This window comes from Apodemus sylvaticus, chromosome 5 (genome assembly GCF_947179515.1).
Source record: "Apodemus sylvaticus chromosome 5, mApoSyl1.1, whole genome shotgun sequence".
Classification (NCBI taxonomy): Eukaryota; Metazoa; Chordata; class Mammalia; order Rodentia; family Muridae; genus Apodemus; species Apodemus sylvaticus.
Genome location: NC_067476.1, coordinates 1448399 through 1474592, shown reverse-complemented (window position 1 = coordinate 1474592; position 26194 = coordinate 1448399). Strand labels below are relative to the sequence as shown.

The window sequence follows — 26194 nt, the reverse complement described above, 5'->3', positions numbered from 1 at the left end:
TCGTGGATTACCTAAGAAAGCTAGTTGAGCAACCCAGGGGAAGCAAGACTGTAAACAGCACCCATCCATGGCCTCTGTGTTAGTGACTGCCTCCGAGTTCCTGTCCTGCTTGAGTTCCTGTCTAGACTTCCTTTGAAGATGAACAGCAATGTGGAAGTATAAGTTGAATAAATACTTTCCTCCACAACTTGCTTCTTGGTCCTGATGTTTTGTTCAGAAATGCAAACATTGACTTAGACAGGGTAAAGGCAGGTGAAGGCAGGGAATCTTACTCCCGTTGGGACCTTCTCTTTGTCCCCATAATCCTACTAAAATCCCGCAAGGACGATGTAGCAGGTTTTGTCTTAGCATTGGCATGGCTCAGTGACCAGGTCCAGGTTGGAAGAGTCCTGAGGTTAACTGTCCTTGATCCAACCAGTCAGTCCTGGTCACTAGGTAGGTTGTACTTCTGACCTGAAGATTCTCTAGCAATACCTAAGCCAAACACCTTCTCCAAACCCAACTGTAATACAACATTTTTACATGTCCGAGATTCATAAGGAAAAATAGTACATGTTTGTTTGTTATCTAGTCCAGCTCCATGGGATTCAAAATGAAAAAGGCTTCTACACCTTTAATCTCATACATACCAACATATGACAATGTCTAGAAACCAATCAAGGATGGCAAGGGGAGTGCTGAACTCTGAGATTCAAGATCACCCTTCACCATTCAACCTTGATCCTGAATTATTATTTGTCATTTTTCTGTATTAAAAACAGAAGTTCTGCCAGAAAATATTAAATTTTCTATTGTTGATGAAGAACTGAGGAACTCTTCCTCCAGAGCTGCTCTTTATGGAAGACATTATGGAAGGCTGTCATTCTCTCTGTGAATCCAAGATGTATTCCCTGAGTCTTCCGATCTCTGTTGAATGTTCCAGGTGATGTGAATTAAAGAAAATGTTGAAAATTTAAAGGAAATCATGCTAGTCAGTATTTCTCTACAGTGCTAATTTCTTTCGTATTACACTTCCTGAAAAATGAAGTTCAGAGAACAGAGTGTGATCAAGTGTCTTCTTCACAATGACACTGCTTGACCACCCTCTAGGCTGTATATAAGAGTTACCTCACACATTATGTTTTATTTGGGAAAAAAATATCACTTAAAATTTTTCATACTAAAAAGGAAAAATGCAACCAATAGTCCAACCAAGTACAAAAATAGTTTCTTGGACACACAGTGGATGTAGACCATGCTTGAGCACTAGTACCCACATCGTCAGCAGGCTGGGCAGAACTCAGTTGGCACTGGAAGGAAAGGGTTGGCTGCGGGGTGAGAGCTACTAACTTCCCAGGCATTGTCTCATGCAGGTGAAGTCCCATGAGAAAGGTCAGAGCTGACTCTCCCAGTTCCTGGTACTGTTTTACACAGCTGCTTCCGTTTATTCTCCAAAAGTGTAGCAATGCCTGTCAATCAGACACATCCATCACTCAGTCTTCCCACACTCCCTCTTTCCTTCCTTCCTTCCTTGCTTCCTTCCTTCTTTTATTTGTTCCTCTCTCTATATAAACCTATCTGTCCTAAAATTCTCTGTGTAAATCAGGCTGGCCTGGGACTTGCAGGGATCCACCTGCCTGGGTGAACATGTCTACCTCAGAACCATTTCATACTGTGAGATTCAACATTGTGGATGACCAATAGCTAAATGAAAGCTTTAAAAATGAGAAGTTCTTCCAAGAAGGAAAGAACATGAAGGACACCATCTCAAGGCCAAGTGGCTGCTTTTTCTGTGTCAAGACCAGCACTGCCCTGACCTTCATACTTAGCCAGTCCTGCTTCTGCAGGTGAGTTCACTTGTGATGCAGAAATTTGCTTTGGAAATTGATAAAATTAGTAAGATTCTCCTGTACAGAAATAGTAGCACAGACCCCTAATCCCCATAATAGAGAAGCAAGGCAAAGTGAATCTGATTTAGGGCTAGGCTATTGTATACAGAAGGAAGAAGGTGTATGTTGGGAGTTGCAGATGGCCCCTAGATTAACATGGAGGGGAAGCATCTGGGTAGATCAGTCTTCCTCCATGTTAATTCAGGAGAAGGTTTTTTCAAAGTGCTCAAGGTTGCTCACTGTGTGCTGGTTATCTAATGGCCCAGCACACCTGAAAACAAGGATGCCTATTGCCCCCTAAGGACTTCCTTTAACACAAACCAGCAGTTTGTCCTGTAACCAATAGTGGGAAAGAATAGAGTATCCTCATCTGTGTCCACTCTACCCTCCATCTTTTCTCTTGGGCCATTACAGGATGAACATAAATTTCCTGTTTCTTATCCCTTTTATTAACAATGCTGTAAACAAACAAACAAACAAAAAACCACACCAGATGGCTGCAAAGACACAACTGCCTTGTATGTGCCTTAGCTGTAATACGAGCTGACAGAAGATTCCCTAATTGCAAGTCTTAGCAGGTATCATGGCTCATGGGCTCCAAACAAAGTTGGGGGGTGGGGGGGCTTTTCAATTCTTCTTATGGCCAAAAGCCCTTTGAAGCCATGCCCACCATCCTAGGTTCCTGGGGCTGTCAGAAGCAGGATCCTGGTCAGGGCAGTCTCCACCATCACAGGTCTCACGTTCCAGGCCTTTCTCCGTGAGCAGGCTAGGTGAGGGTTGGTCCGGCTCCTCTGGATCTTTGTCTTTGTCCACATCTCCTGGGAACACTTATGGCTCCCTCTGACTCTCACCCTCTGAGACCTCTGTACCCTTCTTCATGGTATAATTCAATCTGCCATAGTATCTCCAGCTGTCCAAGTATAGATCCCAATCATAGTCCAAGTATGGATCCCAATCAATGATCCTGCCTTCCTCAGAGCAGTAGCTGCGTTCTCTGCCAAAACAAACTGGATCAGCCTTGCAATATCGTGAACTCAGGGCTTGGAATACTTGTGTACTCAACAGTGCATGCTCTGCAGAATCTGATGTATCCTTGACAAGACTGACTTCCATTGCCTTGGCTTTATCCATGGAACACTGATGGTAACTCATTGTCCTACTGATGCAGAGAAATCTCCAGTTAGTTAATTATCCTCTATAGTTCTTGGCCCCTCCAACCCATTGCACTGTGGGAAGTTGGGTTTTAAACCATCAGACCTAGTATGTATTTGAACCCCTTAAGGAGATAAGGTTCTACCTATTCTGTTGGCAAAAGACTTTCATCCCCAAACCTGAAGGAAAGAAGCAGTTCAGGAAGAGGCAGGTTGATCTCTGAGCTCAAGACCACCCAGGTTGTCAGACCTAGTTTCAGGACAGTTAGGGCTACACAGGAAAACATAAGCTCAAAACACACAAAACAAACAAACAAGAAAGGAGTGAATCATCTCAAAAGTAGAGGCTATATTCTGGATTCGGTTTTTTTTATCATTAAACACTTTAGGCGGCTATATTCTGGATTCATTTTTTTTTTTTTTTTTTTTTTTATCATTAAACATTTTAGGCGACTGATGAGGAAAGTGTTCATGGGCCAGCAGATCAATTTGGGGTGCCTGGTTTAGAGAATAAAAGATAAAATGGAATGATCTCTCACTCATTCTCCCTTTCCTGAAAGGGGATGTATTAGAATGACTTACAGGATGCAGTCTGTCTTATCCCGCAACAACTGGATAGCAAGCAAAGTCCAAGAATCCCAAAGTTCTCAGTTCCTTAGGCTGGATTTCTCAGCTGGTCTTCAGTAGAAGATGGAATCACAGACAAGTTTGCTCTAATGCCAGTGAAGTAATAAGATTTGCTAGCTAGGAGAGAGCAAGCAGGCAATGTGAAAACTTCTTCCTCTGTGTTCTCATATAGGCCTCAAGATGAAGGTGTGGCCCAAATTAAAGGCGTGTGTTCCAGATTCAATCTCTGGATTAAAGCCTGGATTAAAGTCTCTGGAAGAATGTCTTCTGCTGGGTGTGGTGACTCGTGCCTTTAATCCAAGCACAATGAGACTGAATCATGCAGGTGGATCTCTGTGTATAGCCTGTCTACAAAGTGAGTTTCAATACAGCCAATGGTATTACTGACAAACCCTGGCTCATAGGAACAACAAAAATCATAATCACAGTTACGTGACTTTTTTGCTCCATATCCAGATTAAAGGACTATGTCTTTTAAGCTCAAAGAGATCTGAATTTAACTGGCATGTTCCTATTTCAAAGACCCTGATTACCTTCTATCAATTAAACAACAAATCATTTGAATGAGTGTCCTTAAGTTTTGGATTTTGCATAATTTGTGATGTAATCAAGTTGACAACACAGAAAAGAGACCACAGAGACTATTTCTGTGAGTGTCCCCTCATTTCTTTGGTTTTTTTTTTTTTTTTCTGTTAAGAAATGAATGCTGATGTTGTAGTTGGTAAAGGCAAGCTTTGAGCTAGGCAGGGGAACCAAACCATCTGCCCCCCCCCCGCCCCCACCCAATACTGGAGGTCTACGAACTTGGTATTTGCTTGAATCTCTGTTGAAGTTGCATTTCCTTTGGTCTACCTTAGGTAAATGACCTTTTTAGCCCTACAAGTTTGCGAAGACTTGGAACACTGCACCCTTCTCCAGGAACATGACAAACTCAGTGCAAACACAAATCTCATTGAAGCTGCTTTCATTTCTGTTCACCTAAGGTTTTGGGGATGGCACGGATTAGGGTTCTACTGCTCTTACCTCTCATCTGGTCTTTTCCATTGCACTGTACTTTGCCCTGTTGCCTTGGAGACAAGACCCAAGAATACACTTGACTGACAGGGAAAACAGAAGATGACCCCTTATGACTCACTTGCATACCCCGAGTTTTAGGCAAATCGTGCAATCCTGGGCAAGTCCATAGTTAGCCCCCCTGTCCGCTTGTCCAGACTTGTAGGGGCCAGAGCTGGAGCAGGGACCAAGGAAAGAGCCAGAAGCTCCAAAGCCCCCTAGATCTCCAGCTCTGCTTCTGAGCTCCATGCACTGCCACTTCTTCACAGCACAGGTCGCCGTGGGGCAGCTCTTCCTCCACAAAGGAATGACTATGGTGAGCGCCCACCTTTTCCATTCTCAGGGTGCAAATAACTATGACTTTCCCACAGAGCCAAGTTCTTCTTGGCTGTCAGCAGGGCCTGGCTGAAAGTCTGAAGGTCATTTCCAATCCTGTGGGGGATTTTGTTTTTGTGCTTTTGTCTTGTTAACCAGATCAGATTCTTCCTGGTAGAATGAGGTGGGATTTGATTTGAACCCAGGGCACATTACTAAATGTTGACAGAAAAGTCTTGCGCTCAGCTATGAGTATGCAGTAGATGTGCTGCAGACCCTGTGTTTTCTGATTGTTTCTGTCCACTCAGTTCCCTCTCATTTCTAAACGCTGAAAATCCGTCCAGTTTCTTTCCACTTACAAGATGAATGGCGAAGCTGTCGTTGGTAAAGGCACGCTTTTGGCCCTACAAGTGTATCAAAGCATCTGCCTCACCCCACCACTGCCCACCTCTGGAGGTCTAAAAAATTGGTATCTGCCAGAATATCAATTGAAGCTACTTTCCATTGTTGTGAAGGGTTTTGTTTGTTTGTTTGTTTGGTTTGTTTTTTGTTGTTTTTGTTTGTTTGTTTGTTTGTTTTTTGCGTGCTTATGACAGAGTTTCTTTCTATAGCTCTGGCTGTCCTGGAACACACTCTGTAGATCAGGCTGGCCTCGAACTCAGAAATCTGCCTGCCTCTGCCTCCCAAGTGCTGGGATTAAAGGCATGCCCCACCACCACCCAGCTTTTTTTGTTTGTTTGTTTGTTTGTTAGTTTTTCAAGACAGCCCAGTACAGGACCGTAAAGCTCTGCTCTCTGAGCTGTCTTTCTCCCACACACCTTCCTTTCTGCAGTTGTCCCATGCCTATGGCCCTGCTGTGTACTTGTCCAGTGTGCAAGATGACAGAAGACACTAACCAATAGCTTCTCACTTGCACATCCATGGTTTGGGGCCAGGTTTTTGATCCTAGCCAAGCCCGTAGTTGCCAGCTTGCTTGTCCACACTGTGGATCCCACAAAGGGAGCTGGCCAATGAATGAGTCTGGCGAGAAGCATAAGCTGTTCTCAGCTCAGAGCTGCAGGCCAGTGACTTCTTCACAGTAGAGGGCGCTCAGGCGCCAGCGCTGTGCTTTGAGCCAACTTCTGATGGCCAGAGTCCTTTCTGATCATCCCTGTTTGCAAGTGCTTGCTACTTGCAGCCTAGCAAATTTCTACTCAGATGTCAACAATGCCGGGCTGAAATCCTACACTTATTTCAAACTGGGTATGTGATTTTGTTTCTGGGTGCTTTTGTTTTGCCAACAGGATCAGACTGCCAGGGAGGCTGCAGTGGAATTCTGTCTGGAGCCATGCTTCCAGGGTCCTCAATGCTTGGTCCTCAATGCTGACCCTCAAGGCGTAGTGCCGGGTGCTAAAACTATGCCAGGATGGCTGGCATCTCTCTACCCACACTTTCTAAGGAGGCCTCTGGGTTATTTCCCTGGTGAGCACTTGGTCTACAACAAGAAACCCAAGAGGGCAGCCTGATAGCTTCTCACTAGCACTGTCTAAGTTTTACTCCAGGATTCTGGTCCGGGATAAGTCCATGGTCACTGCACTCTCAGACCTTTCCATATCAACAGGGAGCAGGAGCCAATGAAAGAGTCCTCAACCAGAATGGTTCATTTGCAGAGATTTGCAGATCTGCCTGCAAGATGCAGGCCAGCGACTAGTGCAGCAGTGGGCACTGTGTCTCCAGGAAAGCATCTCTCCCACATTCCCAATGTCTAGTACCTGAGCTTTATGTTGTCTGATCCTGGTTCACAACTGACTGTGACCTGTCAGTCAAGTTCCCCTGTGCTATCAGCAGACAGAGTTGAATCCCATGTTGATTGTTTTTCTTTCTTCTTTCCTTCCTTCCGTCTTTCTTTCTTTCTTTCTTTCTTTCTTTCTTTCTTTCTTTCTTTCTTTCTTTCTTTCTTTCTTTCTTTCTTTCTTTTCACTTTGTTTTTGTTTATTTGTGGGTTTTTGTGTTTTTTTTTGTGGTTTTTTGTTTTTGTTTGTTTGTTTTGCTTGGTTGGTTTTTCAAGACAGGGTGACTCTGTGTAGCCCTAGCTGTCCTGGAACTCACTCTGTAGATAAGACTGGTCTCAAACTTAGAATCCCACCTGCCTCTGCCTCCCAAAGTACTATTATTAAAGGTGTGTGCCACTCCTACCTGCCTCTGAAGTTAGTATTAACAGCATTATTGATTTTGTTTCCAGATGCTTTGGTTTTCAGATGAAACCAGACTTTTCCAGAGAGGCTCTAGTGGGATCCATTGCATACTTGGGGTCCAGAAGGGGTGGAGGAAACCCTGCATGAAACCCCTGGTGCCTATGTGCCAGTGTGTAGGAAATGTGATCCAGAACCATTTTCAATTTCTTTTCGGGTCCCCTCTGCTCACCTTCCTTTATAAATGCTGGACATTACTCTGCTTTCTAAGATTTCTGGATTAACTGTGCATTGCCTTAGGAACGTTTTCAGTCTGGCAAGTTACCAAAGGCATCCAATCCATCCCCAGCAAGACTCCAAATTGGTATCTGCACCAAATCTCAGTGTCAGTTGTATTCATTCTCATTGTAAGAAATTTACCTTTCCCTCTGAAAAGCCTTTCATTCACTTAGAGATTTCACAACACGTTGTCAGTGTGAATGTGAACTAGAACTTTTCAACTGTGTCATTCACAAAGCTCTGTGTTGGCTTTTGTCTGTATGGATTTTTAATGCTCTATGATATCAATGCTGTACCTGGGTAGTGCAGCCAATATCTGGCCATGAAGACTGGAGATCCATCTTGGGATCCCCTCAGTGACCCGCACTCCTTCTCTTCTATCCTGCTGTTGTGCGGCACCGTTTCTTGTGGAAAAACATCTACTCACCCCAGACGGGGAACCAACAATAGGTTAAAGTAAGGATAACATCCAAGTCCAACTTGCTTTACGGAAGTTACGGGAATGTCAGTGAGCAGAGGTTGCTAACAGCAGTGTGAGGGAGACGACTGACTTACAGACACACAAATGACCCAAGCCCACCACAGCATGGGTGATGACTGACCACAGCTGGAAACATGGCGCCGTCTGCACAGCCTGCAGAGCCAGGCCCCTTGGGAGGCTGGAGAGGGCCTCTGTCAGCCCAGGTGGGCGGAGCCTCCTACATGGAGCTCGGCAGGTTTGAACCTGTCTCTCAGCCGCCCTCACTGCTCACGCACAGGGTTTGTTCACAAAGCACGTTCACCACACCCCTCTCCCTTGCCGTCCATGTTCACCCTGGCTGTGGCTGTGATTAGCATTCATAGGATATGTAGCATCTCCATAGGGAGGGGTCGGCCACGCCTACTACACTGATTCCCTGGAGAAGGGAACACACTCTAGTTCTGACTAATTTCAGTGGACCCCAGAATTGAGGGTAGTCAGGGGTGGTCACAGGGACAAATTAATCCCTAGAGGAGAACACAAGAGGACATTTGCAAGACAACTTAGTGAGTGAAGGCTCCACCAGTCCACATAACCTGAGTTTCATTCCTTGGAACAATATGATGGAAACATTTACACACACACACACACACACACACACTTAAAAAATATTGTGAAAGAAGGTCAGTGTATGGTACAATAAGTTTTATGTTTGAGGGCCCAAAACATGAAAATTTGACAGAGCTAACTCCACCACAGTACCAAGTCAATATTTGAGTACTAAGGATATTTTCACTTTAATATTACACAACAAACATGTATGTATAAACACAGACACATTATTATTTCTTTACATTAGGTGATGAAGGTCAGTATCACTTTTCTCTCAAAGTACTGTTTACTGCTTCATTTTTAAAATATGATTGGTTGTTTATATTTGACATTGTCATTTAATTGCTTTTTGTTTATATTTCCTGTCTCCAAAACACTCTTGTACCACTCCCTTCACTCCTAAAATGCACATGGCTTCTTATCTCACAGATTCTGACTGAATGTGTATATATTTGTAAATATATGTATTATGGAGACTGTGTGAAATTGCATATATTTATGTTCTCATAAGGTCACATAGCAGTAAATTCACTCTTAATGACATTCTGCTATACTTAAAAATCAGGGTCTTGATCAGCCATCATCAGACAGCTTTCCTCCTGTAATAGATAGGAACAAACACAAACACCATTAGGCAGACAATGTTCAGAATGTGAAAGAATTTGGAACACACATTCATAACTGGGATGTTTCCATAAAACCCCTTGCCTCAGTACTCAGGAAACACTGTGGAAGTGTAGGTAGAAGTATTATCCGTGCCAGAGGGGATTGAGAACACCCAGCATGGGAAACAGGACTTCTAAAACAAGAAAGATAGATGCACATGTGAAATTACAGAGACTGCGGCAGCATGCTCAGGGCCTGCATGGTTCTGTTCATACTGAGATGTCAATATTGAGAAGCGAAAAGAGTTACGTCCCCATTCCAATTCAGTTGATATCCATTTACAAAAAATATATATATTAATTATGAACTGAAGGATAACACCATACTTTGGTATCTATCCCATGAAGTTGAGGATGCCATCCTAGATGTAGAAATCATTTTCTGAAAATATAATGGCAGACAAATCAAAAAGGAAACATTAATGTTTTTGTCTAAATTAAAATTGTTATAACATACTTGCTTTTAGGTATGATTTACAAGAATCTTTTTTTCAGGGGATGTACTCAATGATATGACTTTCATGGGGTATTCAAACTATTTTAAGGGCAAACCTTTAGTCCAGCATCAGATGGGAAATACCAAACAATCTCAAAGACATTGTTGGCAGTCACTTGTCTCACAATGATTTTCTGAGACTTTTAAATTTGTTTGGTTTTTGTGTTCATTTGTTTTGCTGTGTATTATTTTTTGTTTTTACCTCAAAGTTTCTTTTTAAGTATACTGTGGCTTATACTATTGTGGCTTTGTGTAAATTTTTTTGTCAATTTGAGTTGGTGTATTTTTAGGTTTCTTAGAGTTTTCCTTTGTCTTTTTATCTGTTTATTTGTCATTTTGTCCTATTACAAATTTTGTTTTTAACAATAATAATAATAATTAGATGTTTGCTGTATAACATGAAAAAGAAAGAGAGGTTATGGATTTAAAAAAGTTGCATGGGACAAGAAAATCTGGAAAGAGTTAGGTAAGGAAAAAGGTAATCAGAATATACTGTATGAAAATTATCTATGTTCAATAATGGAAAAATGAGAATGCAACCTGGTATTGAGCCAGTCAGTAGTGCAACCTGGTGGTTTTTTAGTTAATTATTTTCAATTTGGCAGTAAATGCTGTGAAGAGAAAGAGGGAACTTTAGTTGAAATATTTTCTGAGCCAGCACTAACCTCTCCTCATATCTTTGACACATTTTAATTTCTAATTGTTATAGGATTGCTCATCTCATTGTGGACAGTTGAGCCAGTAAGTTGTGTGTGTGTGTGTGTGTGTGTTTATTTGTTTTGCTTTTTTCTTTTTGAAATTCATGCCTTATGTCAAATCACAACTTCATCCTCACTTTGTGACCAAAGCATAATTAAAGCAACAGAGAAGCAAGTTAGTATTTGAAGAAATTTGAAACGGGAAAATTATGTCTATAAATCACCGAAAAGAAAATATAACCTTAAATATATTACCAGTGCAAAACATGAGAAACTGTATAAAAACAACAGTGGAATGTGCTGGCAGTGGTTTAATATGTTTGTAAATGATAAATTCATGTGTAGTGACCTTAAATATGAAATTTTTCATGAGGTAAAAATGCTCTAAAGTGGCTGCAAATACTGGAAAATACTGGATAAAAATTCAAATGCTTAAAGTTAATTGAAGACTTGAAGAATTCTTCCTACAATTTGATATTGTTGAAATGGGTCTTGCCATGAAGTATTGGTATATTAATATTCCAATGATGTTCAGAGTACATTATCCCTTTTTACCGATCACTTTCGTTAAATTTATGTTAACAGTTTGTAATATTGTAGTCTATTTTGAGTTAAAGAAAATGGGCATGCTTTTGTAATTTATGTTAATTTATTTTAAGGTAATGTCTCCATATCACACATGGCTGGTTTAGACTCACAATATAGGGTATACAGGCCACAAACAGTTAGAGATTTTCAGACCTCTGCCTCTAAAAAGGCAAATGTTCTAATATCATTTTGTGTTCCTTGTTTTCTTTCACTTTTTTTGTTTCTTTTTCTCTGATTGGACTTGACTAAGAGCCATTTCTGAACTTTTTGGAAAAAATGTAATTGCATATTTTGTGGTGTATTATATTTAATGGATCTGCATATGTTGAACCATGACTGCATCCCTCGCATAAATTCTCCCTAGGAGGAAGAGTAGAAGGGAAGCAGAAAAAGAAGGGAAGAATCAGGTATAGGAGCAGATGGAGGAGGATATGTACAGAAGGTCAGGAAATTGATCAGAAATGTGTATCAAATGTGTAGAAGGGAAATGAGGGTAACAGCATGAAATCCCAGATGCAAAGAAAGCAAGAGCCTCCCAAGACTCCACAGGGATGACTTTAGCTGAAATTCCCCCAAAATGGGAGGGTAAACCTGTCCAGAGTATATCCAGAGTTTATGCATGCCCTCCACCCCCTGGTTGAGGTACTGGACCACCCAAACTCCTCCAAAATTTAACCCAGTGTAGCTCCTGTCTAAAGGAAATACAGGGACAAAGAATGGAGCAGAGATTGAAGGAACGGCCATCTAGAGACTGGCCATCTGTGGATCCATCTCACATGCAGAAACCATCCAAGACACTATTGTGGATGCCAAGATGTCCTTCTTACAAGAGCCTGATATGTATGTATCCTGAGAGGCTCTACCAGATTCTGATCAATACAGGAACAGATGCTCACAGCCAACCATCATACTGAGCCCAGGGTCCCCAATGGAGGAGCTGGGGGAAGGACTGAACGAGGTGAAGTGGCCTTATATGACACAAATGGGAGGGTAAGCACTTGGTCCTTTGAAGGCTTTATGCCCCAGTGTAGAGGAATGCTAGGGCAGTGAGGCAGGAGTGGATATGTGAGTAGGGGAGCAGCCTAATAAAACTAGGGTAAGAGGGTATAGGATAAGAAGTTTGTAGATGGGAAACTGGGAATGGGAATAACATTTGAAATGTAAATAAAAAAATATCCAAATGAAAAATGGAAATAAGCCACACATATAAAAATCACAATAAAATGGTAGTATACTTCATGCAAAGCTGCTAGCCTAGTACATAGTAGGTTCATTCTTCAACACTACAAAAGTAATAAACAACAATAATATAAGGGCAGGTTCAGGAGTAAAGCTGTATGTGTCTCACTTGTATTAAACTTGTATTAAACTAAACGCATTAATGTTCTTTCTAAGAGTGAAACGATAGTCTATACTTCTTATACACTTGTTACCTTATAGGTAATATTCAGACCACTGTCATGCTTATTAAAAGTTGTTACCATAATTTTACATGATGAATACAACTTTAAAATAATTACTTGTTTCAAGTTTCTTATTTAAACATAAATCTTCAGGAGTTCAATTGCTTAAAATTAAGAGAGAGGCATATAATGAAACTTAATATCACCTTTTCTTAGAGAACAACTCTAAAAAAATAGGACATGGAAGTGGAAAAGGTTGATATGGAAGGAGAATCCAAGCATAAAGCATTACTTAAGATGGCCTGATAAAAACTGTGATTCTTCTGGAAGTGAATCTCAGAATAAGCGCTCTGAATGCCTGGAGAAAGAATGTATGTCAACTGATAATTCTCCATTTCTACATTACCTGGAGTAGGTTATGCACTGATGTTTTAAATGGGATAAAGAGGGAATGAGGTAGGATATACACCTTGCAAATGAACAGATAATAAATACTAGGTTTTTTGTCTCCATCCTACTTCAAGAAGTATACCAACTGAAAGTTAGGAGTTTGATTACAATTTTTTTAGATAAAAGCCCTGCCACATATCAGGCCCTATTCATGGCACAAAGGTAAAAATAATAAATTTATGTATAAATATTCTTGCTATATACTTACTGTTTCTATATATAAAATATTAAACCATACTGTGATAAATGATGCTTTATATGTTAACACAGTGTGTCATATGGATGCATATGAGGGGTATTTAGCTCACATTTATAGTCAAGTGGTGCTTCCTTAAATATATTATAAGAAGTGGAATTCCAAAAAATAATAATTTTCTGACTGAATGATTAGAGTGTTCACAAAAATCCAAAGTAGGAAAAAGAATGAGCAATCCAGGAGTATCAGTAGTTGTGGAGGAGCACTAACTGTGATATTTTTGCAGGCAAAACTAGTAATTGGCCCCATTCCAGACACCTCAAGAAATCCTATCTATAATAGATGGAATAGTCAAGTGCGAACAATGATTTCGTCTAGTTTGGGCACAAATGTCAGTGTGATTTCATTTTCACACTTATGCTCCAAAGATCTAAGGACATTCAGTTTACATACGATTAATTTCAAGCTATGGCATCAGTGTATGTGTGGGTTATAAAAAATATCCCACTGTCCTTTGCATTTGGAAATTGCATTATGATTAATCAGTGATTAAAAAAAGATATTAACAGAGTGTGTCTACTAAATTTTTTTGTTTAGGATGGCGTTAACAAAGGCTGTCTATTTCAGGATTTTTATGTAGAATTCCCATGGACATATAACATCATTTTGTTAAAAGATTTCCGTCTGCAATTCAATTCAACATTAATAATTTCTAGGAGCTTCATATACGTATTCTCATGTAGAATAAATAATTGGCATTAATATTTCCAGATATTCTGATTATAGAATTTACAGATTGAATTATACTTTCAAAAATAAACTGTTCTTAGTACTAAAATGGTAATAACTATCACTCAATTGTCCATCACCATCCCATGCTTCAATCACTACTATTCATATAATATATGAGGTAGGATTTTTTGGTTATTTCATCTAGTTCCATTTCATATGTCTAGTTACCGTAATGGGTTATTAAAATTTTATCCTATTATAATGTCTTATATTTTGTTTAATCTTGATTTATGTTATTACTCTCCAGTAGAATGCTGCTATTTTCTAATGAGGGACAGAGAGTGGATGTGATGGGAGAGGAAACTGGGAATGAAATAGGAGTTTTAATTCTGACATATTTGCAAGAAAACCTGAGGATTCATCACATCCAAATAGAAGGAAGGAAAACTGTACTTAGCATATATTATCTGAGAATAACAAGCTATTCTCAATAAATTAAAACATCGCAATTTCAAAAAAATTTCCAATACCATGCAGTTTTTAACACTATTGCTCTGTAGTATTGCTTGAGGTCAGGGATACTGATTCCCCCAGATTTTCTTTTGTTGATGAGAATAGTTTTAGCTATCCTGGGTTTTTTGTTGTTCCAGATGAATTTGATAATTGCTCTTTCTAACTCTGTGAAGAATTGAGTTGGGATTTTGATGGGTATTGCATTGAATCTGTATAGTGCTTTAGGCAAAATGGCCATTTTAACTATATTGATTCTACCGATCCATGAGCATGGGAGGTTTTCCCATTTTTTGAGGTCTTCTTCCATTTCCTTCTTCAGAGTCTTGAAGTTCTTGTCATACAGATCTTTCGCATGTTTGGTAAGAGTCACCCCAAGATACTTTATACTGTTTGTGGCTATTGTGAAGGGGGTCATTTCCCTAATTTCTTTCTCAGCCTGCTTATCCTTTGAGTATAGGAAGGCCACTGATTTGCTTGAGTTGATTTTGTAACCTGCCACTTTGCTGAAGTTGTTTATCAGCTGTAGGAGCTCTCTAGTGGAGTTCTTTGGGTCACTTAGGTAGACGATCATGTCGTCTGCAAATAATGATAGTTTGACTTCCTCCTTTCCAATTTGTATCCCTTTGACCTCCTTATGTTGTCGAATTGCCCGAGCTAGTACCTCAAGTACAATATTGAAAAGATAAGGAGAAAGGGGGCAGCCTTGTCTGGTCCCTGATTTCAGTGGGATTGCTTCAAGTTTCTCTCCGTTTAGTTTGATGCTGGCTACCGGTTTGCTGTATATTGCTTTTACTATGTTTAGGTATGGGCCTTGAATTCCTGTTCTCTCCAAGACTTTAAGCATGAAAGGATGCTGAATTTTGTCAAATGCTTTAAAAACTGCATGGTATTGGTACAGTGACAGGCAGGAGGATCAATGGAACAGGATTGAAGATCCAGAAATGAACCCACACACCTATGGCCACTTGACCCTCGACAAAGAGGCTGAAAACATCCAATGGAAAAAAGATAGCCTTTTCAACAAATGGTGCTGGTTCAACTGGAGGTCAGCATGCAGAAGAATGCGAATTGATCCATCCTTGTCTCCTTGTACTAAGCTCAAATCCAAATGGATCAAGGACCTCCACATAAAGCCAGACACTCTGAAGCTAATAGAAAAGAAACTGGGGAAGACCCTTGAGGACATCGGTACAGGGAGAAAGTTTCTGAACAGAACACCAATAGCGTATGCTCTAAGAGCAAGAATTGACAAATGGGACCTCATAAGGTTACAGAGTTTCTGTAAGGCAAAGGACACCATCAAGAGGACAGATCGGCAACCAACAAATTGGGAAAAGATCTTCACCAATCCTACATCAGATAGAGGGCTAATATCCAATATATATAAAGAACTCAAGAAGTTAGACTCCAGAAAACCGAACAACCCTATTAAAAAATGGGGTACAGAGTTAAACAAAGAATTCTCACCTGAAGAACTTCGGATGGCGGAGAAGCATCTTAAAAAATGCTCAACTTCATTAGTCATTAGGGAAATGCAAATCAAAACAACCCTAAGATTTCATCTTACACCAGTCAGAATGGCTAAGATTAAAAATTCAGGAGACAGCAGGTGTTGGAGAGGGTGCGGAGAAAGAGGAACACTCCTCCACTGCTGGTGGGGTTGCAAATTGGTACAACCACTCTGGAAAGCAGTCTGGCGGTTCCTCCGAAAACTGGGCACCTCACTTCCAGAAGATCCTGCTATACCACTCCTGGGCATATACCCAGAGGATTCCCCACCATGTAATAAGGATACATGCTCTACTATGTTCATAGCAGCCCTATTTATAATTGCCAGATGCTGGAAAGAACCCAGGTATCCCTCAACAGAAGAGTGGATACAAAAAATGTGGTATATCTACACAATGGAGTACTATTCAGCCATTAGAAACAATGAATTCATGAAATTCTTAGGCAAATGGATGGAGCTAGAGAACATCATACTAAGTGAGGTAACCCAGACTCAAAAGGTGAATCATGGTATGCACTCACTAATAAGTGGTTATTAACCTAGAAAACTGGAATACCCAAAACATAATCCACACATCAAATGAGATACAAGAAGAAAGCAGGAGTGGTCCCTGGTTCTGGAAAGACTCAGTGAAACAGTATTTGGCAAAACCAGAACGGGGAACTGGGAAGGGGTGGGAGGGAGGACAGGGGAAGAGAAGGGGGCTTACGGGACTTTTGGGGAGTGGGGGGGGGCTAGAAAAGGGGAAATCATTTGAAATGTAAATAAATTATATCGAATAAAAAAAAATTTCCCTGTTCTCAGAGAATGGTCTTTCTGTTGTGTGCTGTGTTCTTTTGTTAGCTGTTTTTGTAAAACAGATATTTCATACAAATCCATCAAATTTGTTGTTCTTTAATTACCTTCTCCCTCATATTACACATTAATATGTTTTCCTCAATTTTTTAATAAAGAACAGTTCTCCTCTTGTCTGTGCATGAGTCTTCTTACCCTGTCCAGGCAACCATTGAATTCCATAAAAAATAAACCAGCCTAAATGTCTTTGATTAATTTAGAGAATGGTAACAAAATTTTTCATTAATAATACAAAAGTATTTGTTACTTTTATCTGGTTTCAGTCTTGTTGCATTTGATTTGTTTTAATAGATATTTCTTTGTCGGTTTTACTAGTACAGTCTATGTTCTTTTGACCTTTTGTTCATCACTAAAAAGAGTGAAGAGTTTCTTCAAATTTATTAAAAAGTGATGATTCAGTGAATATGAATTTCAGTAATTTTGTTCATAGGTGAACTTTGAAACTGTCCTTTTATTAAATGTGAAAACATTTTTGACTATAACAACATAGGTTACCAACTATGAAACTTAGTGTTTCATAACTAACATTAGTCTCACTCTTATCAACCATCTGTTCCAGAGGTTTAAAGTAAGGAAATAGATTACTGTGTAGTAACAACAATGATGAGAATTTTGTTTAATTTAAAGGAAAGAATATCAATCAGTGGTGAAAATAGATTTATAGTCATTAAATTTCAGAAAATAATTCTAATATTAAAAAGGTATATTTTATGCATGTATGACATCATCAAAAATTAACAAAAATATAACAAAATGTAAAAAAGAATCACAATTCAGGAGCCTAGAAATCAGTTCCTGATGTGATGAAATATTTCATTTCAAAATGATGCAGTTTATTTACTTGCCAGTGTTTACTACTGTGTATTTTAAATCAGTATATTCATACACACCCACCTTTCTCCTTCCTGTGGCCAATTCAATCATGACTCCATATAAATAAAAGTGTCGACGATGTGGAAAATATGGGCTGAACTTTCATATCTTCACCTTAACCCCAAGGCGTTGAGAGAGATTCCAAAAGTGAAAAATGTCATAGTCTTCCTTCAGTACTACTCTCTCCTCCATAATCACTTTGTCCCCATGAGGATTAATGAAGTAGGTCTTTCTCAGGAAGCAGTTTATCTAAAAGACGAGCATTGAACTGTAATGTATACACCATTACTTCAAGTCATAATTGTGTTCTGATTTCATAGTAAAGGCAACTTCATTTAAAGAATGAAAGAGAAATCACAACACAAGCAATTGGATAAATGAAATCATCATAATATTCCAAGAATTTCAGTTCTCTCAGTGAAGACTACCAAACACAGACAAAGCTGCAGAAGCAAAAACAGATACCCAACACACACACACACACACACACACACACACACACACACACACACATATATATATATATATATACATACATATATATATATATATACATACACACACAAACACACAAACACACACAAAAACAAACATACAAACACACATTGCCACAGAGAAAGGCTCACATCTTTTCTGAGTCACACATTTAATACAGCTCTACACTTATTTTCACAGAAATATATATATACATGTTGACACTCACATGCAAACATTAAGGCACAAAGCAGACATACATATGTACTCAACTAACTAAAAGCACAGATTTGAAATCATGCAAAATACTGACATGCAGTCAGCCCAGAATTATGTTGACACACAGATAAATTTATACTCACATATAATGACAAAAGGTGGGCAGAGGCCAAGCCAAGCACAAAAAAGGCAGAAACATACACAGTAAATCAGATACAAATCCATATATGCACATACAAACACTAACAAAATACATATACTAGTACACAAAGTTATATGCTCTGACAAATACACAAAGAAACATAAATACATATACAAACATACTTTTAGAAAGAAATTTATACATAGAAAATGTGCTGGTCAATTCCATATTCATATAGAAATATAACAATGTATGTACATAGCAACACAAATATAAACACAGATAAACAAAGAGTAATACATACAAATAATCAGTGAAAAAGATACATTCACACAAATAAACACATTTCTACAGAAGGAACTCAATACCAACAGCATTTTTTGTTTAATTACTCTCAGAAAATCAAAAAATTTACACAGAGCCTATACTGGAGACAGAATCACTGTACAATTCTAAGGAAAACTGTTCCTTAAAATGATTTCTTTATAATTGGCAATTATGAATTATGAACATTCATCTTCTTGTCATGGAGAAAATTCATGAGATAGGACTCTATATACAATATTGGAAGGGGTGTGCAGATGGATAGTCACGTGTTCTGTATGTAACTCCAAATTTTAATTGATAAACTGCACCTTATATTTTTTCCATTCATATTTATAATAATTACTAGAGTTCTTTTTCTTAGGAAAAATGTTCAGAAACTTACATATTTTGCAAAATATTTCCTCTTTCATTAAGTGTGGGCATTCTAGAGATCCTTAACAGCTATGCACTTTAAGACAATAAACATCATCTAAGAGAAGATACTCTACCTTCAAGCAGTGAGAACTGGCTCCTTTCTCATCGGCTGTCGCCTGATTATCAACCTGTTGCAGATTCACCTGATGGAGGGCATGGGCCACAACATACACAGAATTGTATATGTCTTGACTACTTTCACTAAAGGCCATGTCCAATGTCTGTTCCATTAGCCATTCCGATGAGTCATTGGATGAATAATTCTTCAGTATTTCACAGTTAGATGCTGAGGCATCATAGTTAAAGTACTTCCACTTTGGCATTAATAGATATAAATCTGTACTTTTGACATGGTACCATGTCTGTACAAAATTTTTAAAGCCAGAAATCTCACCATGGTGGTATACAAAAGTAAGAGTTCCATAGACTGTGCCATGGAGTAAGTCTCTCTTACAGGTAGGGAAATCCCATTGTTTTGTTGTAATCCATATTCTCTGTATAACTGGAGATTCCCACATTCTGAAGCTCAATTCAATAATACTGTATGTTTCCCCATAAATGATCATAACATTTGGGGATGACATCACAATTTGTTTGTAGCACATTTCAGTTTTTTGATGCAATGAAATCTCATTGACTGACATCATGTTTACAAAAGCAAAGCAGATTTCCTTGTTTTCACTCTCTTTTTTCAATTCAGAAAGAAATTGTTTGCTTTGATCATTATCTGAGATGACAAGGCCAACCCAGTTCCAGTTGAAGTAAAGTATGAAGGAGAACATTGCCAATGCGAGAGATGTGTCCTTTGGGACCAACTGATAGAGAGATAGGGCAATTCTTCCTTATCATATAAGATGCAATGGAAAGGTCCATAGGAAAACTGAAGGAGCTAAAACACAGATAGCATCATGAGGTGTAGTGCAATTTTAAAAACTTGTAATCATATTTAACTGCAAATAGTTGATTACATGTGGTTTTCCCTCTCATCTCTGATTAAAGTTGGCCAATGTGGAAGCCTGAAACATCCACTTGTAATGGGAACAGCAAGCATAAGTGTTCGACAAAGAGGTATAAAATGTATTCACGTGTTATAATAAATGTTTACTGTCTTTCAGTTTTAGTTTGATATCAGTGTTTTCAAGATTTGGAGGGATTGTGTTATATTTACTACTTGGGGGATATTTCTCTAATATTTTTAAAAGGCATTTATGCCTTAATCCAGAAATACTTCTTCTAATGTTTACCAAGCAAATCCAATGCATAATATTGAACATTTAGGAAAATATTCTTATCTTGCCCTACTTGATGTTATTCCTTGCACACTAGAGGTTGTGATTCACATAAAGATGCCAGAGGTCTCCTTTTTGGATAAGGCTCCAAAATATTCTGTGACTATCTGCTGCTGTGGCTTTTCAGGAAACAGGTAATCAGAACAATGTAAATTTAAAAATATAAACAATATTTGGCAGCCTAAAATTGTTAGCAGCATATAAGATTAAAAAAAAAAACTGATCCTACATAATGTTGAGGAAATAATGTGGTAAATATATATAGGACTCAAAAGTTGTGTGTCTTAAGGAAAATCTACAGAAACAAAGTTAGATTATATGGAGTTATCTTCTCCATATTATGTGTCTTATAATGATGCAAAAATAATCATGTGGGAAAATATTATGAAAGAACGAGGCATTGGAACTTTGTAACCCTTCTTTTTTGACAAGTTGACTTGTGAAAGTCCACTGTTGTATCTTATGAAGAAGGAACAAAAGAAAAAGAAGATAAGACATAGCAATAAGTCTCACACTGATGTGACATAACCATTGTAATAATATTAAGAAAATGACTTATAATAACTGAAGCAGTTTGTTGCTAAAATTTTTGACAGAGACTCTTATGACAGTTGGTACTGTGACCCTTAATTGTTGGTCATATACACACTGGTAGTAAAGTGGCAAATTCCACAGACTGCATTTGAGGTTTTGATCCTGTCTAGTGCCACTGACATGTGATGAATGGACATGCTAAGAATGGCCTCTCGTGCCTTTACAAGAAATATTCCAACTACCTAAAGGTGGGTTATAAAGAAAAAATTTGTTAAATATATTTCTGTACTATCGCAGTTTAACTGATGACTAAACTTATAACACCACCGTGATTGAAATTGGTAACTCTGCTGTTTCACACTTTACCAATGAAATTGTAAACTTATGACCAAATGAAGATACCACATATCTGCGGACGGAAATAATATTTTTTGTGTTTTTGAACAACATGGATCAATCTCTGCTTACTGAGATTTGCATAAATAAACACTTTTACTTCCAGTTAGTCAAGTCTGCAAGATTCCCTCTACCACCATGCCAGACTGCATTCTTCATGGTCTCCTCTATTCTTTCTCCTTTCTGGAGTCTGTCAACATCTGGAGGTGGCCCCGAGCAGGAAGCCTATCATGTCTCTGATTAGTATGTCCTCTTGAACTTATTACGTAGATTTATATAAGAATAAATCCAGCCTCATCCATTAACTTTCTTAATATATATCAAAATCACCCAAAGCGACATGAGGTTGAGAATTCCTGGCCTAGGAAAACTCACACGTGGAGATAAAAACATGTCCATGAGTATCGGCAATTCAAAGGAAAACTTCCAGTGAGGTCCTGTAAGCAGAAACGAACACATAGTCCCTTTGTTTCAGAAATAATTAGGCATGGGCTTGTAATTTTTTTCAAGAAATAAAGAGTTTACAGTTTTCCCATCACAGTGGCTGAAATTGTGTTTTAAAATCAAAGACATGTTTGGTAAAAAGATCAGCATTCCTGTTGATTTCATCCGTTAAAAAGGCCAATGCCAAAGCATATTTGTGGATTTTAGTTGTTTTTCTGGAAAAGAGTACAGTGTTTATTACAGAAAGATGTCTAAACAAGATCATTTGCACTCAATAGAAGCACTATTCAAAATTGGAAGTTTCTGCATCTGACCCCCAAAGAAGGAAACAAATGGATTTATTTGTGAGTTGGATGGAAATGAGAACCAGGAAAATAGAAAACACTTTAAAAGTTCATGACAATGTGGTTCCTAAAAATTAGATATGGTATTGAACTATTCCACAGAGAACATTTCCAACTCCGTTTTTGAGTTCTTGTGCAGAATGTAAAGAGAAATCCATAGATATCGACAAAATAATAATACGGATCATGACTTCATTTAGAAATTATTGAGCAATATAAAAATACTGGTGTTCTAAGAGCCATTGAATTCATGATCTTTTCTTATAACCAACTTAATTGGTTAAGGATGTGAAAACATGATTTATCAGTGCATAATAGTCTCTCTGCAGCAAAATTTGGTTCCTGTACTTACAATCAGTTATAATTAGTGGCCAATGTTCTTAACATGTCCCCTCATATCTAACCCCTTCTTGTTAACTTTGTCTTTCAATGTTTTGCTGAAAGAAAATATTTTCTAAAGATTTATTTTTAAATAAATTCAAATATCTAACATGCATTTGGTAAATGATAGATGTCTATGAATATGTTTTGATGTACTTGAGCAAGTATTATGTAGACCATAAGAGGGAAAAACATTCAAGTGTCTTATCAGATACTTTGTTTTAGACTATACTTGCTTCAAATATGGAGGTGTACACTTGTGACAGGTAATTAGTGCAGAGATTAAGTTCTTTCCATATCACCCAAGTATCATTCATCTACTTTCTATTTACAAAGGAATGTGATATATTCACTCCGGCTACTTCTCATCAATATAATTTAATATCTAGGAAACATCTTTGATAATACTTATAGTTCCACTAAATCAACACTCGAATCCTACTGAGAAGTAGGAAAATAAGGAAATTTCAGTGATATTTATTAATGCCAGTACTATATGTTTATAAAATAGAAGTGATTTTGGTGTAAATTGTATACAAAATATTCATTTTTTTGTAATAAAATTGGGCCAAAAGTCAGTGGGAATGGAATAAGACCACATTGTGTTTGTTTATGCAAAGAATTATATCTCCTGTCTAATTTTTGCCAGCTTGTATAATTTTATCAATAAACACTAAACATACACCTATATATTCAATAACTAAATGTGAGATAAATACAATCAGGTTTTTAAAAAAATTGTAATGTCGTGTTGCTATCATTCTATGCACTAAAACCAGCTCAGTTTAGAATATTATTTATCACTACATTCAAAAAATCTCAATTAAATTTTTACTAATACACAAAAGCAATTTCAGAATGGACCTTTTGAAATGTGCAAACTATGTCATACAGCTAAACCTTAGGAAGCATCAGTTACTTACACTGTCTGTGTAGCCTATTAGTGACGATGACTGTGTTTTAAAACAACTATCAGAAATCCACAAAATGGGTATCATTAATACTTTGGTAGCATGTGCTTCTCTATTTAATAAATTACTGAAAAAAGCCCCACAAGATATAAATATAATTAAAAGGTCTGAGATTAACCAACTTAGAAACGAAAGGAGAAAACATGTTTCTTAAATAATGACAAAAAATCTAATAGACAACTTCTGTATAACTGTTGTCAAATATTCCAACTGTCCCACAACACAATGGTCATCCATGCTAGTGACAAGGGACAAAAGTAGTCATGACTGTTATTAATAGCCTCACTACTCAAACATATCATTGGACCCATATGTTCCAAATCAGTTTTACTCTAAAGAGTGAAAGCTAAATTGAACATTGTAAAACACAGAAGCCAGTGATATTATATGAACAGTATGGGGTAAAAATACAGTGCTTTTGGATTATCTATTTGAACACTTGGATGTCTTGCCCTCTAATAATCTAAATATTCCCTGCTCATATACATAATAAAATATCCATCCAGTCATTCATATGGCGTAGGTATTAGTAAGTGTAGAAATCTCTATCCAAACTGGATGAAGCTTTTCAAGGCAAGAAGTGACAACATTCGTTAAGTTTGAGAGAGAAAGTTTGTATATCTCTATATATATATATGGTTCTTGTGGACTATGTGTGCCACGAATATAACTGAAACCAGCATATACTTTAGGAGCAAAACACTGATGGAAGGACTTTCAGTAAGGTTTGTGACCATCTATTTTCATGTACTTGGGGTAAAACACAATGAAATATTACAGAATCAATTTCAATAAGTCATCACTGTGTAGAGTGCAATATATACTGTTATTGGGAGGGCTTTGTGTAAAGATTCAATGTAGATATTGCTATATTCTTTAGGGTCCAGGCTTCACTGGGGAAAATAGCACTGAATCTGTTAAAGAATTAAGGTTGTTTCTTCGTATTCAGAATTAGCAACAGGACAGAAGACTCAAGGATTTGTCTAATATTCAGGCTGAGACCACAGAAGAAATATTCTAGATGTCTTTTACATGGAAAAGCCAAATGCACTTACAGGACATTCAGAGTCTGGTTGAAATAATCTTTCTCCATGGGTGTCTGAACTGCTCCAATGACGAAAGTACAAGTGTAACCAAAATCTTCTTCAATGAGTTCACTGAGATGTATTCTCTAAAAGCGCCTGGGATCAATGGCCACGAGGAGTGGAATATTGAGGAGGAAGAGGACTACCATCAAGATCAACATATTTATACTGTCTTACACTCAAGCAAGGTGGATTGTTAAGTCCCGTGCCTAGCAGCACATCAAATTTCTGCCTGCTTTTATTTCCCTTGGCAAAGGAGAGGTTTGCGGCATATCTGTGATTTTTTTTTTCAGACTGTGTCTGAGCCGTGGAGACTTCTTAAACACTCTCTTGCCTGGGGCTCTGCACCTGCTATCTGCAGCACATGTAATAAACAAGAGCAGGAAAATAGGATAATTGATTCTCAGGATCAATGACATTGCATTTTTCAATGCCAGGAAGGAAGCCTGTTTTCCAAATTTGATTCTTTGAAAGTTTTAACAAGGTCTTTATGTGAACAGAGAAATTATGTCAAAAGGATTCAAAAGGATGATTCACCTTTAGCCATCCAGTAATAGCATAACCATAGCTACTGGAGACACACAGGACATTGTATTAAAAAGTCCAAGTCAGGGAGAGGCAGTCTCATGTTTATAGTCAGAGATACACAGAGAATGTACAGTATGGACTACATCACACCAGTGACATGAACCGATTATCTAAACAAGGTTTGTGTTTAAATTTTCTTCAGGATCAATAAACAGAACAAATGTGAAATATATTTAATCCTGCTCTATCCCAAATTATGAAGTTCTTCTGAGATCCACAGTTAATTTACCTGATGAAAGATTGATTTTTAAAGGTTCAACCAGATCCAGAGAAAATGCTGTGTGCTTTCTTTTTTCTTCTTCCTTTCTTTTTTATTGGTTATTTTTATTAATTTTCAAGTTTTATCCCCCTTACACGTTTCTCCTACAAACACTGCTATCACTTTCCGCTCTCCAGCTTCACTGTCCCATCACAGTGCCCCCCTGTCCCATCACAGTACCCCACTGTCCTATCACAGCGCCTCACTGTCCTATCATACTGCTCCACTATCCCATCACAGTGCCCCACTCTCCCATCACAGTGCCCCACTGTCCCATCTCTGTGTCCCTATGTCCCATCACAACACCCCACTGTCCATCACAATGCCCCACCGCCCCATCACAGTGCTACACTGTCCCATCACAGTGCCCCATTGTCCCATCACACTGCCACACTGTCCCATCACAGTGCCACACTGTCCCATCACCATACCCCACTGTCCCATCACAATATCCCACTGTCTATCACAATGCCCCACTGCCCCATCACAGTGCCCCACTGTCCATCACAATGCCCCACTGCCCCATCACAGTGCCCCACTGTCCATCACAATGCCCCACTGTCCATCACAGTGCCCCACTGTCCATCACAGTGCTCCACTGTCCATCACAATGCCCCACTGTCCCATCACAATATCCCATTGTCTATCACAATGCCCCACTGCCCCATCACAGTGCTCCACTGTCCATCACAATGCCCCACTGTCCCATTACACTGCCCCACTGTCCCATCACTGTGCCCCACTGTCCCATCAGAGTACTTTTATATGAAAGGGTTTTCCTGAGTCAGTATTTACTCAGGGAAATTTATTTA

At 38.5% G+C, this 26194-nt stretch overlaps 1 pseudogene; it reads right to left on the bottom strand.

The window, feature by feature from the left end:
- LOC127686450 (vomeronasal type-2 receptor 116-like) overlaps positions 1 to 24696 on the bottom strand; it is a 65274-nt pseudogene extending 40578 nt beyond the window's left edge.
- Between the last annotated feature and the right edge of the window lie 1498 nt (positions 24697 to 26194).